Source organism: Sminthopsis crassicaudata, chromosome 4 (assembly GCF_048593235.1).
Source record: "Sminthopsis crassicaudata isolate SCR6 chromosome 4, ASM4859323v1, whole genome shotgun sequence".
NCBI lineage: Eukaryota > Metazoa > Chordata > Mammalia > Dasyuromorphia > Dasyuridae > Sminthopsis > Sminthopsis crassicaudata.
This window is the reverse complement of record NC_133620.1, coordinates 216,877,495-216,889,615: the sequence shown is the minus strand read 5'-3', so window position 1 is coordinate 216,889,615 and position 12,121 is coordinate 216,877,495. Positions and strand designations below refer to the sequence as shown.

Here is a 12,121-nt window from a genome sequence, read left to right as displayed (position 1 = left end):
TACTGTCAAAAAATGTTATAATTATAAAAATTAATAAAAAAAAAAGAAAAAATTATTTCTTGCATCTCTCTTCATACAAGCTATAAAGTATATGACCTTTCAAACTGATTCAAATCAGTTATCCAGGCAAAGCTGCCCACTTTCAAAGTTATCTTACAAAAGGATTGGGGGTTAATTACAGGTTTTTATTATATTATCTCAGTTGCCACTCAATCTACAAGAGCAAATAAGTAAGCAGAGTAGATGCTAATGTGAAACTAATATTTGCCTTGACTAAATCAGAATTCAGATAATGATCCATAGGTTCTTAAGAGTTATGATGATGCATTTTAAAAAGTAAGACTGCTAAAAAGATTTAATTTTTATATGATGCCAGGACAATCATTTTTGGAAGAAAAAAATGAATGTTGTGTATTGGACTACCTGTCATCTGGGGCAGGGGATGGGAGGAAGGAGGGGAAGATTTGGAATAGAAGATTTTACAAAGGTTGATGTTGAAAAATTACCTATGCATATGGTTTGTAATAAAAAGCTTTAATAAAATAAAAAATATGTCTATAAAAATGAATGTTAAACTATAATTCTAAACACATAATTAGCATAGGTTTAATAAGAACTCTGAAAGCACTTGGTATAACTTAGCTCTGAATAGAAGGTAAGTAATTAAAATTATAGTTTGTATGACGTGGTCCAACGATACTATTTAGAACAGTCTTTCTTTCTGAACTCCAGTCTCATTGACTATGTAACAGATTTCTTTATGCTATCCAAATCTGATAGTTGAACAAAAATCAAGAAATGTCATAATATATTGAATGTAAAGTCCTATTATTCTAAGTGAAAATCACAGATGGTCAACATGAATGAAAAAAATCTTACAATTACAAGAGAAATGGATTTTCTCCAAATTATTGTTCTCCAAACTATGAAAAACTATCTTATAAATACGATCTTATTTCATAAACGTGGAGAAGAGAGGGAATACTATATTTCATTTCTATGACTATATTAATTTCTTCCTGATCATCCCCATCCTCATTCACAAGAAAAATCTGAGGATTACCAGTTAATTATTTTATGGGTAGGAAAACTAAATTTAGGATTTTTCCCCCAAATCAAAATAGCTTTTTTCTTTATATAAACATTATGACTTAACTTAACTCAATATTTTCTTTTACATCAAGCTAAGTTGAATAGTAGTGCATTAGAATTAGAATCAGAAACCATGGGTGATGGGAACTGGACTTGAAATTTCATGTAAATCAGAATCTCTTAGATGAGTAAACTACCTCTCCCAATGCAGATGAGCAGCTATCTTACAACATGGTTTTACAGATTTTTCCTGGAGAACTGAAATATTGAAAGACTTACCCAAGGTTGTAATGCCAGAATGTTTCAGGTCTGGAATTTACACCTAAACCTTGTGAGCTTCCAGGAAGATTCTCTAGTCATTGTCATGCTTTCTCTAGAAATCAGGAAGAGTTTAGTTTAAATCCTGTCTCAGACATTTAGAAGCAATGTATCCCTCCACAAATTACTTAACCCTCTGTCTATCTCAGGTTCCACATCTATAAAATGGGGATAATAACAGCACCCACTCATAGAGTTGTTCCAAATAGATATCTAAAAGAGATATATAAATGTTACCAACTATTTTATTATTGACTATTGTTTCTGTATGTAATAAAAATCTTATTTTGCTTCTCGCTCTTGGGTTCATGACTAGACTTTTAATTTGTTCTCTAGTAAAACCAATAATTACCCAAAAATTTAATTGCTTCTAGATCTATAGATATCTAGTTATCCTCCATATATATATATATATATGTATATATATATATATATATATATATATATATATATATATATACATATATATATATATATATATTAAAGGAGCAAATAAAATTCAAATGACTTTTTTCTATCTGAACAAAAACATTCTTACAATCAAAACAGCACAATATAATGAGGCTCTTACAGTCAAGCTCAAACTCAGCTCATAATAATTAGTCCAATATGTTATAAATGTAATGCTCTTCCTGCTCTAGAAAGAAAAACCACAAGAGGAAGGAGGAGGGAGAAGATTTGAGCTCTGCTGAGATTTCTGTTTAAATTCTTCTCTGTAGCAGTTTATGTGTGTTCCTTCTTATGACGCAATATGAATTCCAAGATGACCATTGTTCTATCAGATAATCAGACATGCCTTCTTCTTGGAACAACAGTAAGCACAGAAAATGATTAATAATAAATGAGTACGAGGGTATTTCCATTTCTGTTTTTTTTTTCTTTACTACTTCTTCATTATGAACTACACCTCTCTGCATATAGGTCAGAGTTTTCAGGAAAGATCAAGTTTATCACAACATTGAACTTGGCTCAATTTGCTGAAACCTGGAACTCCAAGAAGACACAGGAAAGACAATTGCTAGTGTCATCTGTTTCATTTCACATCAGCTACTCTGATTATAAATAATATGCCCTCCCAGGATAAATTCAACATTTTAAAACTCACCACCATGCCACTAACAAAAGCCCTGATTGAGATTGCTTCCTTCAGAGTATCAAACTCCTTCTAACGTTTTCCTTTAAAGATGGCAGAAATTAGATTCTCAGCTCATTCTACTTTCATCTGCTACTCTAACTGGTTTCATTTTCATGGAATATGTTCCTCCCCACCTCAGACACCCTTGGTATCTTCTCAGACAGACTTTTCTAACTCCTTTTTCTTGTTATCTTCCCTGTTAGATTGTAAGCTCCTCTTACAAGGGCAGGAACTATCTTTCTTTTTATTAATTATGTCACCAGAACTTAGCAAAGTACCTGGCAAATCATAGGCAGTTAATAAATGTTGATTGAATTGGATTAAACTGAATGAAATTGACTGTGCAAGGTGGCCATGAACCAAACTTATAAGTTGGCTTGCCAATGTATTCCGAGTCTTTCTTCAGTGCCTCTGGAATATACATTATTTTTTCAGACTCCTGTGATATTGCTTTGTTATATTCAATGAAAATCTTAATAGTGTATGCTTTTATTTCAGAAACCTACTTAATGCATCCCTTGTGTATGCCTGCATTTCCAATTGAAATCTGTGCTGCTTAGAACTATATCAGTAACCATAAAATGCAAGGACCCTTTTTAATTTTTAAGCATTAACTGATTCACTTACTTATAAAACTAGATGGACTCTAGTACTGCCCTCTTTCCCCTCCTAACTCATACTCTTTAAAGTTGGTCCCAGCAGATTTCCAAGTTTAAATGACAATATAATGAACTAGATTATCCAAACATTTAAATTCTATCCTAAGGACAAATTAGGCACCTTTAGGCCCTGCATTAACTATTTAGAGAAATTGCTTAAACAATTATATTTCTTTGGCTGCTGGATTACTCCAGTATTCTAAAATTAGGATGGCATTTAGAAATAGGGTTCAGAAATAAAGATAAGGGTATACATTCTTTAGTTTTGTGTTGAGCATAATTTCAAGTTGCAAAAAGCATCTTAATTTCCTTTTTTCCTTCCTCTCTCTCTCCCTCTCTCTGGCTCCTTTATTTTTCTTTCTTTTTCTTTTTCTTTTCAACTTTATTTTCCCTCCCTCCTTCCCTTCCTTCCTTCTTTTTTTTTTTTTACTTTCTTTGTTCCTTCTTTTTTACTTTCTTTCTTTCTTTGAATGTGCTTCATGATGAGTTGAAATTTTAAAAAAGAGAAAGGACCTTAAGGGATTATTTTGCAGACGCATGCAACTTTCAGGCCTGTTAACTTTCCTACACTGTTCATAATGGAGTTTTTGGAATACTGCCTCTGTGGTTTATAGGGATTTTCTTATTAATGAAGGATAACAAGGACTGGTTTCCATTAAGAACATTTTTTTAATCTGTCAACACTTTTAAAATATTGCTACCTCAGTAATTTGGTTATCTGCTTTTGGATAATTGGCTGATTCTAAAACCTGAATGACCTTTATATGAATGTACCACAATAAACTAGATCACTAAAGCATCAGTCTGGATGCTTCCATATTAAAAATCTGGGAATAAGTTGGCGTGGGAAAACACTTTCCAATATGGGAGGGGTTAGGGGATTTGGTAAGAGATAAACATTTTTATGTCTACAATTTGCCAGGTACTATGATAAATGGCTTACAAATATTACCTCATTTGATCCTCAAAATAATCCTAAAAATTACATATCGATATTATCCCCATTTTACAGCTTAAGAAGTAGAGCCAAACAAAAATTAAATGATGTGCCTAAGATCACAGAGGCAGTATAGGTCAGAGGCAAGATTTGAACCCAAGTCTTCCTTATCTACTAGCAGCTTTATCTACTACATTATATAGCCACTCATTTCCAAATCCATACATTTTCTCTCAAGCTATAATTCATATCCTGAGTATTTTGATATGGGTAATTATAATTTTTGCAGCCTTCTTCTTGTTTTATTTCCCTAAAATACAATGTTGTAGCTAAAATTATCTTCTCTGGCAAATGCCCTAAACACATTTCCCTTAATAGTAATCCCACATCAGTTTAAACAGTGCTAGTAAGTTCTTCTTCAGCTTCAAAGTTTTCATTGGTCATCACTTAACCAAATATCCTTCTTTTTCTTTTACTATCTTCTTCATAGTTTTTTACAATGCTGCAGCAGATTTAATCATTCCTCTTGGCATAGAGACATTAATTCCAATATTAATTCCAATATACCAGAATCAACATCATTTTCCTTTTATATTAACTGTATTTTCCACCATGGTTTAATAGTTTTTTGTTATGAATGTAAGACAGTGAAAAGTTTTAGTGTCAGATAATCTGGGTTAAAGGACCAAAGGCAGGTGATTTCTTCATCTATAAAACAAGGGATTGTGATTAAATCATCCCTCTAAACCTGTTATTATTCAAAGAGTTCATACTATGGTCACCGATCCCTTCCCTGAATCACTGGGCCTCAGATAACACTTCCTGAACTTAGCCTGTTCATATCTTTCTTTTACATGTTTCTGATATATCAACTTGTAAAGCATGATCATTGTGCCATAATGTTGAAAATGGTATTTCCAATAATAATAATAATAATAATAATAATAATAATAATAATGGAGTGCATTGTCAAAATTAAGTCTTATAGTAGATTTTAGTTTTTAGAGATTTCATCAAAAGATGTCATGTAACATTCATGTAACATTCTTCTATATACATTATATAAACAACACATCAAAGCAAAAATATCAAAGGTTCTGTTTTTTTATCAAGAAAATGAGAAGATTAAGACTAGATGGTCTCTGGTATTCCTCTAGCTCTGATTTTATTTCTTTTTTCAGATATGCCTGTTGAGTTATTTTAAGGCGACAAGCATAACTATGTGTATGGACTGGGTGTGCTCACATACTTGGGAAAGCATTCTCATTGATCCATTTGCCCCCCAAGGAAATTTTCCCCAAAGTGTATGTAGTTTTGCACATTAATGATAATTATCTGTACATTGATACTTGTATCACAAATCTCTTAGAAAGAAATTCTTTTGAGAGCAAATGTTATATCCCTTGGAGTTAGAAAATAAATTCCTGCATATTAATGTTTTATTGCCACAGAGAACAAGTTGGTTATAGGTTTCTACATCTGAATGTAGATTCATTGAACTAAAATATAGAAATTAATATATACTTCAGAATAATTTCTTTTTAAGATGAACTTTTTTGCTTATAACACATATGTAAATACAGGTTCTAAGTTTAAAATAATAATAATTATATAAATAAAATTATTAAAATAAAGATTTCTTCCATCACCACTTTATTTTCTTACTGGGATGAAAATAAACATGTAGGGATTTATTTTATATAATAAATACATATCATAAATGTTTTAAACTATACAAAATAAACATCATTTAAAATGCACGGAGGCAGTTCACTGCTAACTAGGCATAGAATTATTTTATAAAATAAAGACTTGCCCAATTTACATTTTTTATTCGTAAACTATGGTTATACTGACAACCTATGATTCATACAGCGAACCATTTAACCAAACATTTTATGTGAAATACAAATATTAATTAAGCAATATGTTTAAAGTTAAGCAATATGGATTTTTCATTTATTATTATTACTAGAAACTTAGTTCTAGTAGTATTAACTTAGTTCTTATTCCTTAGTAAGCAGAATTTAGTTCTGCTCCTATATCAACTTATTTAAGTGATTGAAGTATGAAGAGAATGAAGAACTTGTGTTGAGAGCTGCTATATTCATAGAAATTGTCAGCTTTTATTTCATAGGATTATCATGACCTGAGAAAGGAAATACTAGAGATTCCATTTTATTGATTAGAAAATAAAACTAAAGTACCTTGCATTCATTTTGCAAACGTTATATTTGTAATTGTTTTGTGTATACTTATATGATTTGCATCATAAGTAAATTAGAAGATCAAGGAATAGTCTATCTGCCATATCTTGGGTAAAGGGGAGAATTCATGAACCACACAAGCAATAAAGAACTTTATAAACTATAAACTAAATAATTTTGGTTATGTTAAAATAAAAAGTGTTTTTATAAACAAAACAAATATAATTAAGAATAGAAGGAAAGCACAAAAATGGGAAACAATCTTTATAGCAAGTGTTGCAGAAAAAGGCCTTTCTAAAATATATAGAGAACTGAGTCATATTTATAAGAGTACAAGGATTATGAATAGCCAGTTTTCAGATGAAGAAATCAGACCTATCTATAAGCATATGAAGAAGTACTCTAAATCACTTTTGATTAGAGAAATGCAAATTAAAACAACTTTAAGATAGTACTTTATACCTATCAGATTGGCTAATATGTCAGAAAAGGAAAATTGTTAAGAACCATGACTAAGTGAAGAGGCAGGTCAATTCTCCAAGAGCCTTCACAGCTGTGAATCATAACACTTGCAAAGCAGCCTTTACTAACACAAATGTTCCTTGTGGATTGGGAATGAAATAAATTGGAGGCAAGAGGGAAGAGGAGAGAGGTCAGAGAACTGCCTCTCAGTCTTCTTGTATCATCACCATTCTGTCACATGAAGAGATCCATTCTATAGGTCTGAGTTAGACCTCCAGCAGCCCCTGGCTTGTGGCTCCCATATCACAACATATGGCACCTGAACATGGGACATAAGAAACACAAGAAATAAAGAAGCAGCAGGACTTGAAAGTATTTGTGAGTAAGATCCTCCCAGAGTTCTTTCAGTTGCCAGCAAGGAAGGAAAGGGAGAAGAGATCCAGCAGGACTTTTTTAGTCAGGGTAATTAAATGGGCCAACAACATAGGGCTGAGCCAGGAGATTGATGAGAGACTTATGAAAAATGCCTGTTCTGACTATACTCCTCTTCTCCATTTGAAACTTTGTCTCAAAAGCTTCAACACCTATAATAGTGCTGTTTGTACTCCCTGGCATGTGGACTCAGATACCTTAGCATGTGAACTTAGATAACAACCAATGCATAAACTTACTGATCATGCTGTGGGGGAAAAATAATCACACTCTCATAAAATAAAAAGGGGAAATTGTTAAGGACCATGCCTAAGTGAAGGGGCAAGTCAATTCTCTGAGAGCCTCCACAACTGTGAATCATAAGATCTGAAGGAGTAGAAAAGAAGCCTTTACTTACACAGATGTTCCTTTTGGATTGGGAATGAAATAAATTGGAGGCAAGAAGGAAGAGGAGAGAGGTCAGAGAATGTAACTACCTCTCAGTTGCCTTGTATTATTATTATCATCCTCTCACATGGAGAAATCCTTTCTGCTAGTCTGAGTTGGATCCCCAGCAGCCACTAGCAAGTGGCTCCCATAATATCCAGCAGGCTGCTCCTGTAACAGAAAATAATAAATATTGGAGAAATTTTGGAAAAAAATTAGCACACTAATATATATTGATGGACTTGTAAACTGATCCAATCAATCTGGAGAGAAATTTAGAATTATACACAAACGGCAACCAAACTATACATCCAGCGATACTACTACTATGTTTGTATTCCAAAGTAATCATAAAAAACATGAGAACCCACCTGTGCAAAATTATTTATAGCACCCTTTTTCATGGTGGCAAAATTTTGGAAATTGAAGGGTTGCCCATCATCAATTGAGAAGCTGTGGTATATGAAAGTAATGGAATAGTATCATGCAATAATAAATGATAAAAAGGCAAGTTTCAGAGAAACCTAGACAGGCATTTATAAAACTGATGAGAAGAACCAGGAAAAAATTGTACATAGGATCAGCAACATTGTATGGTGACAAAGTATGAATGAATCAGCTCTTCTCAGCAACACAATGATGCAAGACAAGTACAAATTATGCAAGAAGGAAAATGCTATCTACAGCTGATGGACTCTGAATACAAATCAAAGCATACTTTTTTCATTTGCTTTATTATTTTCATGGTTTTTTTTCTTTTGATCCATTTTTTCTTTTACAATTTAGACTAATATGGAAATATTTTACTTAATAGCAGATATATAACCTATATCATATTTCCTACCATTTTCATAATAGAGGAGAGGAGGGAGAAAGAAAAAACTTGAAATTCAAAATCTTTTGAAAATGAATGTTAAATTTATGTAAGGGAGGTAAACTAGAAGTATTCCCAATAAGATCAGGGATGAATGATCACTGCTACTATTCAATAATGTACTATAAATGTTAGCTTTAGAAGTAAGAGAAGAAAAAGAAATTGAAGAAATTAAAATAGGTAATGGGGAAACAAAATTATCACTCTTTAATAAAATGGCAAAAATCATCAGCATTTTCATATGTTACCAACAAAGTCCAACAGGAAGAGATAGAAATAGAAATCCCATTTAAAATAACTGTAGCTAGCATAAAATATTGAGTGTCTACCTGCCAAGACAAAGCCAATAACTATATGAACACAATTACAAAACACATTTCACACAAATAGAGTTAGATTTAAACAATTAGAAAAATATCAAATGTTCATAAGTAGGTCAAGCTAATATAATAAAAATGACAATCCTACCTAAATTAATCTACCTATTCAGTGACATACCAGTCAAACTTACAAGACTTCACTTTATAGAGCTAGATAAAAATAATAACAAAATTCATCTGAAAGAACAAAAGATCAAGAATTTCAAGGAAATTAATGAAAAAAAAATGCAAAGGAAGGTGGCCTAGCTGTACCAGACCTAAAACTATATTATAAAGCAGCAGTCATCAAAACAATTGGGTACTAGCTAAGAAATAGAATAGTGTATCAGTGAAATAAGTTAGGTTCACAAGATACCATAGTCAATGACTATAGTAATCTAGTATTTGAAAAACCTTCAAATTCCATCTTCTTGGATAAGAACTTACAATTTGACAAAATATGTGGAGAAAACTTGAAAACAGTATGACAAAAACTAAGCATTGATCAATACCTAAAACTCTGTATCAAGATAAGATCAAAATGGGTTCATTATTTAGACATAAAGGATGATACTATAAGCAAATTAGGAGAACAAGGAAGAGTCTATCTCTCAGATTTGTGAAGAAGGGAGGAATTCATGGCCAAAGAAGAAATAGAGAACATTATGAAATGCAAAATATAAAAATTTGATTACATTAAATCAAAAAGGTTTTGTAGAAACAAAACCAATGCAGCCAAAAGTATAAGAGAAGCAGAAAATTGGGAGGGGGAGGAGGGGATTTTATATCTAATGTTTCTGGTTAAGGCCTCGTTTCTAAAATATATGGGGAATTGACTCAAACATAAAAAATGCAATCCATTTCTCAATTGATAAAAGCCCAAGTGATATGAAGACAATTTTCAGATGAATAAATTAAAATCATTTCTAATTTTATGAAAAAATGTTCTAAATCACTATTGATTAAAGAAATACAAATTAAGACAACCCTAAGTTATCACTTCACACCTTTCAGATTGGCTAACATGAAAGGAAAAGCTAAAAATGAATGCTAGAGGGAGTGTGGGAAAACTGGGGCACTAAAACATTGTTGGTGGAGTTGTGAACTGATCCAACCATTCTGGAGAGCAATTTGCTATGCTAAGGATTATCAAATTGTGCATACTCTTTGATCTACTACTAGTGTCTCTACTGGGCCTGTATCCCAAAGATATTATAACATAGGGAAAAGGACCTACATGTACAAAATGTTTGTAATAGCTCTTTTTTGTAGTAGCAAGGAACTGGAAACTGAGTGCATGCCCATAAGTAGGGAAATGGCTGAATAAGTTATGGTATGTTAATGTAATAGGATATTATTGTTCTATAAGAAATGATGAGCAGACTGATTTCAGAAAAGCCTGGGAAGACTTACATGACTTGATGCTAAGTGAAGTGAGTAGAAACAAGATAATATAATCAAAAGATGGAGTAAATTAAGATCAAAACAAGTCCATCGACTGTGATGGGCTTGAATCTTTTCAACAATGAGGTTTTTCAAGGCAATTTCAATGACTTTGTGATGGAAAGAGTAATCTGCATGTAGAGAGAGCATTATGGGCACTGAATGTGGATAACTGAATAGTATATTCACTTTTTGTTGTTGTTGTTATTGTTTGTTTGCTTTTTTTCTTTTGCATGTTTTTCCCCTTTTAAATATGATTTTTCTTGTACAGCATGACAAATCAGGAAATATGTGCAAATATTGGGAGGAAATGCTTTTTAAAAAGACCAAAAAAACACAAAAGAGAAAATATTTAATGCAATAAAAACAGAGAAAGAAAATGCCTAATCTTCTAACATGTAAAATGTTTAAGTACACAGTTTGTTTCATTCCTTAACAAATAGAATATAGTTCAGGACACTTAATGAATGCATCTTGATTGATTGATTTGACTTTTATGGTCATATAATTGGTAATTATGTAAAAGAAATTTGAATCCAGGTATTTTTTTGACTCCAAAGCCAATTTACTTTAAATACTATTACAATATTTTGTAAGTTACATCAATGGAAGAATTTTGAGGTAGAAAAATCAATGGCTTCTGAAGGGAAATTAGAATCTGCTTTATTTGGTTGAAAATCCAATTCTATTCTCAGAGGTGGTTAAGACAAAATTACACCAAGAAGCTACTAGTTGAACTACTGACCATTCAATTGCCACTGATGTACCTTCCTATCCAGTGTTTCAAATACTTTTCAAATTGATACAGTGAGATGATTGAATATTCTTGTAAGCAATTGTCCCTATGTAGAAGAGCTCTACTTGCCAATGTATATAGTCATTCTGGAAATTCAAATTAGCTTAACAAAGATTAATTAACATAATCTACATACAAATAATACTCTAGATTCTCAAAATAATAATAAAGAACACAAGGAAAAACATCTTTGCCTTCCAGATGCTTATATTATTGGCTGTAGAAGCAGAGTATCAAGGTATATTTTATGATATACATAGATAACTATATAAAATATATATATAAAATATACATTATATATAAGGTACTAGAAAAAGAATCTAGGAAGAAGTAAGTCATACTATTAGGATAGAGATGAGGAAAATCAAGAAAGGGCCCTTATAGTTGGTGGTATCTGAGCTGTTATGAAGCAAGCTTTAAAGAGGAAGAGATGGAGACAGAGAGACAGAGAGAGAGAAATAAGAGAGATGTATAGATACAAATATATGTTTACATTTGCATGTGTTTATACATATATATATATATATGTATTGCACACACACACACACACACACACATATATATATATACACATATATTTATACACCACAATCTTTTTATTATCTCTTCCATTCACAGCCCCCAAAACCTCCATAATTGTATAATTAAACACTTATAACATATACAAATATAACAACAAACAGGTATAGTTCAGGTAACAAATTTACCATTTCCCAAAATGGAGGTTTTATTGTGGATTTTAAAACCATCTTACTTTTTTTTTTTAACAGTAAAACTGCAGAAATATCTAGGGTAATGCAATTTAATAAGCTTGGTGTGCATGTGTGTTTTTCCCTTAATTGCCAAAATACCATCGTTTTCAGGGAGATTTGTGCAATGGCTTTTATATGTCCCCTTTAAATTTGAGCCTTATATTAGGCCTGTTAATTGATTCAATAATTTTTGCAAGGCAATAATAGCCAATGAGAAGTTAAGTTGTCA

General features: G+C 31.8%; 1 long non-coding RNA gene across 1 annotated transcript in view; it reads right to left on the bottom strand.

The window, feature by feature from the left end:
* The window catches only part of LOC141541227 (uncharacterized), a 36,706-nt gene extending 34,581 nt beyond the window's left edge, over positions 1 to 2,125 (bottom strand). Inside the window, exons 1-2 of the long non-coding RNA XR_012481699.1 lie at positions 1,982 to 2,125; positions 1,372 to 1,465 (exon numbers count right to left, since the gene is read on the bottom strand). This is a non-coding gene — a long non-coding RNA (uncharacterized LOC141541227). The remainder of the gene's footprint in view (positions 1 to 1,371; positions 1,466 to 1,981) is intronic.
* Between the last annotated feature and the right edge of the window lie 9,996 nt (positions 2,126 to 12,121).